This window comes from Gossypium hirsutum, chromosome A10 (assembly GCF_007990345.1).
Source record: "Gossypium hirsutum isolate 1008001.06 chromosome A10, Gossypium_hirsutum_v2.1, whole genome shotgun sequence".
Taxonomy (NCBI): domain Eukaryota; kingdom Viridiplantae; phylum Streptophyta; class Magnoliopsida; order Malvales; family Malvaceae; genus Gossypium; species Gossypium hirsutum.
This window is the reverse complement of record NC_053433.1, coordinates 36,634,629-36,640,532: the sequence shown is the minus strand read 5'-3', so window position 1 is coordinate 36,640,532 and position 5,904 is coordinate 36,634,629. Positions and strand designations below refer to the sequence as shown.

At 36.4% G+C, this 5,904-nt stretch overlaps 1 long non-coding RNA gene across 1 annotated transcript; it reads left to right on the top strand.

Moving 5' to 3' along the window:
- Window positions 1–1,347: 1,347 nt before the first annotated feature.
- Window positions 1,348–3,384, top strand: LOC107896062 (uncharacterized). The gene is made up of 3 exons (XR_001683572.2): window positions 1,348–1,649; window positions 2,341–2,426; window positions 3,339–3,384. It is a non-coding gene; the product is annotated as an uncharacterized lncRNA (long non-coding RNA).
- Window positions 3,385–5,904: the final 2,520 nt, after the last annotated feature.

The following is a 5,904-nucleotide window of genomic DNA, read 5'->3' as shown; positions in this document are numbered from 1 at the left end:
TTACTCGAGTGTTTGCCTAATATTCGATGTTATTTCATTTGATTCAATGGGCATGAAAAGGGAAGGAATGGTAAGTATTCAAATGATTTATATTAAGAAAACTATGAAAACAAATGAAAAGGAAATGTTAAATGAAAGTACGACTATGTTCATGGAATTGATGATTTCAGGTGAGGTTATTAATGTTTAATGACTTATCTTATGTTATTCAAGTGAATTATGAATTTGATGCATTAACATGTGTTGTTGTTAATGCTTAGGCTTGTGACAAGCTATAGGTTGGATTGTATTATGTTGGTTCTAAAGAAATGCATTGAAATGGTAAGTGGCAAAATAGAAATATGCTTATGTGCATGAAAGAGTGGTAAGAATCTAAGTATGTAATTTCTCATGAAATGGTTTATTGTTTAGTTGATTCTAAAAGAGTTATGCTTAAATGCACTAGCTTGTGGCTATAGTTAATGTTATGTTTATGCCTTGTATGTTATGCAAATGAAATGGGTGAGAATAGGTAATGAAATGATAAGTTTATATTTGAGATGTAATGTGATGAAAAGAAATGATTGTTGAGTTAAAGGACTTACTTGTAAGGAAGATATTTACTTATACTATATGTGAGTTTACTTATGTCATGAATAAATACACTAGTTCGTGAGTTAATAATGTAATTAAGTTTATACTAAGTAAATGGAATGGTAAGTAAGTAGAAATGGTTCATCATTTTAAGGAAAGGTTGATAATTATGTAAGGCAACCTATGAGACCTTATTATGTTCTGAATGAAAGGTGTATGTAATGTTTATAAATATACTCAATTGTGAGTCAAATGGTGTTCAATATGTTTATACTAAGTTTAAAGCATTGGTGTTGAGTCATGTTTAATCTATGTATGATAGTATTAAAGTGATAAATTATGTTTCAAGTTTATACGAACTTACTAAGCATTCATTGCTTATGTAGTCATCTACCTTTTACTTTGCAGACTATCGAAAGCTCAATCGATTTAAAAACTCATCGGAGATCTACACACTTTCCAGCGATTATATTGGTAGATTCTGATGTCTTGATCAAAGTTATAATGGCATGTATAGGCGGATTTGTGTATAAATGATCTAGTTATTTTTTTGGTATGTATAAGTGTCATTAGGGTTAATGTACCTATGGTATTGTGACAGTCCAAAATTGACCCTAGTCGGGAAGTGGTTTCGGGACCACAAAACCGAGTTACAAGAAAATTTATTTTAATTTTAATTGCATATATTAAATGTGGTAGTGTATGTGTGGAAATAATAAAGGTTTAAAATTAGCCTTAGGAATGTGGATTTTCATGAAAGGACTTAGTTGAGAAATTTAGAAAAGATGATAGATAAATTGAAAGGATTAAATAATAACAAGGTGAGAAAGTATGGATTTGCATGTCAAAATGCCCTTAATTCATGAAGTGGCCGGCCATGTGATGATGGTCCTCCATTAAGTCAAGTTAAATACAATTTTATAATGGTAAATGATAAAATAATCTAAATAGAAACATAAATTAATAAGAAATGGAAGGTGGGAGAGTGTCATCTTCTCCTTGCAAAACCGAACATAAAGGAAGAAGGAAAGAAAAATGGTTAAAAAGCATTCGGTCAACTTAAGGGATTAATCAAGGTAAGATTGCATGTTATTTTTCATTAAATTTTGTTAAATTTAGTTAATAGACAAATCCATATTATAACCCATAGGGTGATTTCTCTATTTGGTGAAAAAAAAAAATGGGCATTCGGATGTGATCGTTAGATGTTAAGAGGATAGTGTTTGATGCTTTGGAATTGAATATTAGAAAGATGAGTAATGAAATAGCTAATAGATATATGAACCTTGGTATGATATTATGGATAGATGTGAAGTTTTTGGTAGTAGAAACATTCGGCCAAATTATTATGTGGAGGAACTATGTGCTCAAATGAAATGAAAAAAAAAATGATATTGCATCGAAATTGTATATTCGGCATTTAAAATTAAGTACATAGGTGATGTTAGATTGATCTTGCATATTCGGCTATATAGTATGCACATTGGTGAAATTTCTTTGATTCTATACAATCGACCAAATGAGGAGGTTGGTTTACAAAGTTGAGTTTGATTCATAATTATGTATATTTGAATGTAATCATATTTGGCATAATATTATTTTGGAAGGGATAATACATTTGGCTTTGAGATATAATATGAACATTAGTTGAGATTTGGATGTCTTGAACAAGGATGATTGTAAAAAAAAAAAGGAATTATTAAATTTATATATATATAGGTATCTTGCAAGGTAAATTAAATTACTAAACTTATTTATTTAATCAAGCTCAAGAATCCAAAGGAGGGGAATCAAGCAAAGGCAAAGCAAAGAATATTGAGTAGTTGATTGGGAATCACTTCATCCGACCTAAGGTAAGTCATTAAGCATATATTTTGTATCAATTTAAATGGTTATAACGTCTATGTAATGATGCTGAATGGAACGATAAATATATATATTTATACATGTATGCATGGGGTGATGAAAGTATTGAATAAAAAGAAAAGAGGTGAGATGAATTGAGTTGTTGGTTTAGGCACTAAGTGTGCGGGTGTAAACATTTATGATCATGAGATTGGCACTAAGTGTGCGGGTTTAAATTGTACAGCACTAAGTGTGCGAGTTTACAGTACATGGCACTAAGTGTGCGCGGTTGATTATTAAGCACTATGTGTGCGAACCCAATATATATTTTCTATAAATTATTTACATTAAGGGTGCGACTTTACCGAGTCGATTTTGGACAGCGGAAAAAGGTAAGTGTGCGAACTTGAAATGCATGGTACTAAGTGTGTGAGTTTAAAGTGCATGGCACTGAGTGTGCGTGGGTGATTACTAAACATTATGTGTGCAACCCAATATATATTTTCCATAAATTATTTACACGAAGGGTGCGGCTTTACCGAGTCAATTTTGGACAGCGGAAAAGGTTTCATGGCTAATAGGCGCTATGTTTATATTTGGAGTTGAGCTTGGTAAGTTTTGAACCTATGTGACGATTATAGTTGAAGTCACGTACATAAGGTTCATTGTGGAATAGGTGAAAGTTCGTTTAATTGTATGATTATAACGAAAATAAAATGATGTATGAAAGGTCAATGTAGGACTTGGTATGAGATTGAACCATAGGGTTTAAGGAACTATGGTATAGTTTGGTATGGATGGAGTACTTAACCTCATTTCATTGTTTCCTGTTGTGATAATTTTATTAATGGATGGTTGTGGAATGCTTATGGCTTACTGAGTTATATACTCATTCGGTGTTTGCTTGTCACCTATTCTAGGTTTCTTGGACTCGTCTCTTTTTGCGTGATCGTGCCGTCGTCGAAGTCATCACACCGGCTAGCAACCTTTGGTACTTTCTTCTTAGTTGGTCTAGGAGAACATTTCGGCATGTATAGGCTATTATGTTATGTTTGAACTTTGGTATGTAAACTTTTAGCCATGCGAAAATGGCATAAATGTTCGGTTGGATTTGGTTTTATAACGTTAGGTCGTAAGTCTTGGTAATACGATCTTTATGTCATGGTTGATTATTTTTGGTGTTAAAATTTATGTTATGGCAAAAGTGTAGTAAGGGGGGGGATGTTTGACAATGATTAGCCTTTGGTATGGCTAGTCATGATTATAATTTTGTGATATGTATGATGAATTACTAGTTAGATCAATAAGAAATCACTAAATGGACATAGTTGCTTCAGTAACAGATGCTGGCAGCAGCAGTGACGTGGGATTGAAAAATTACAACAATTAGTGGGAATGGAATTAAATAGTGGATAAATTATGTAATCGAAGCTCGATGAGTCTATTTTCATATAGAAGTAACGAAACAATCATATGGACAGTATGTTAAGAGATATTCAGGTTCTCGCGAGACAGGGCCAGAACGGTTTCTGGGTTCCCTGTTCCGACTTTGTAAATTTATTATGAATTAACCAGAGATAATTAGGAGCCATGCCATATATGTATAGATTCCTATTTGAGTCTAATTTCTATAGAAATAAACGGCATCAGTATTGAAGCTCTGTACAGGGAGATATCCAGGTCGTAATGCACAAAGGTCAGTGTAGTCGACCCCAGTAACATGGGAGACTTTGAATAATAAACTGTACTAATTTGCCCAACCAAAAATTCTAGAAAAAAATATGTAGATGGGCATATGAGTGTAGTTTCAGGGAAAATTCACAGAACTGGATTTCGAGTCCCAGAGCTCAAGATATGATTTTTAAAGTGACTATTACGCAGATTGGCAGCTTGTCTGGAAAAATTTTTAATAAGTGGTTTGAAGTCTGTTAACACCTCGTGTTCGACTCCGGCGATGGTCTCGGGTTCGGGGTGTCACATTTGATTGGTATCAGAGCTATGGTTTAGTCGGTTCTAGGACTACCATAGCACGTATGAGTCTAGCTATACATGCCTTAATGTTAATGTTTAAATGTGTGATGACTTCTGACGGTTAAAATTTTTGTTTTGGTTAGTAAATGGATCCCGGTGTAGAGAGAACCTTGGCGGATGACGTTGAAAGTGTAGCGGCTACTCCTGCACAAGGGACGCCGCCTGTTGAACCTCAGTCATCTGTGAATAATCAAGGTGAGGGGGCTAAACAAGCCTTCTTTACCATGATGAATGAGTGGGTCGCGCAATATGCCCGAACCAATCCGGCTGTCCAACAATTCCCGAATTTGAATAATCCACCCCAAGAGCCCGTAATGCCATCAGTTGCTGATCCTGTGAGGCTGAGTAAACCACCTGTAGACTTGATTAGGAAGCGCGGGGCTGAGGAGTTCAAGGCCATAGTTACTGATGATGCCGAAAGGGCCGAGTTCTGGCTTGATAATACCATTCGGGTGTTCGATGAACTGTCATGCACACCCGATGAATGTCTAAAGTGTGCTATATCTTTGTTGTGAGACTCAGCCTACTACTGGTGGAGGACCTTGATTTCCATAGTCCCAAACGAACGAGTTACTTGGGATTTCTTCCAAGCGGAATTTCGAAAGAAATATATTAGTCAACGGTTCATCGATCAAAAGCGTAAGGAATTCTTGGAACTCAAGCAAGGCCGTATGACAGTATCTGAGTACGAACATGAATTCGTAAGGCTCAGTAGGTATGCCCGGGAGTGTGTAGCTGATGAGGTTGCTATGTGCAAAAGATTTGAAGAAGGATTGAATGAAGATTTAAAGCTACTAGTGGGTATTCTGGAGATAAAAGAATTCGTGACACTAGTCGAACGAGCCTGCAAGGCGGAAGAACTTGGAAAGGGGAAGAAGAAGGCTGAATTTGAAGCTAGAGACTATCGTAAAAGATCGACGGGTAAAGCTCCGTTCTCAGCTGTAAAGAAGTTCAGGGAGGACACTAATAAGTCGAGGATGACTGCGGGAATTTCCATCAGAGCACGACCATCGACGGACTCCCGAACTACTTCGGTAGCTAGTGTGGGCAATAATCGTCTAGAGAGACCTGAGTGTCCCCAATGTGGAAGACGACACATAGGTGAATGTTGGGGTAAGTCTATTAACAGGGCCTGTTACGGATGCGGTTCGAAGGACCACTTCATTAGAGATTGCACGGAGCTTGATGAGAAGAATAAGGTTCAAGGTGCAAGACCTAGTGGAGTGACAACTAGAGGTAGACCACCGAGAATTTTAGGAGGTAGGGGTGGTAGTCAGAGAGGGGTCTCTGATACGGCTGTTCGAGCCGAGAACCGTACTCCTGCTAGAGCATATGCCATTCGCGCACGAGAGGAGGCATCCTCCCCTGACGTCATCACTGGTACCTTCACTCTCTTTGATACTAATGTGATTGCATTGATTGACCCTGGCTCTACTCATTCATATGTATGTGAAA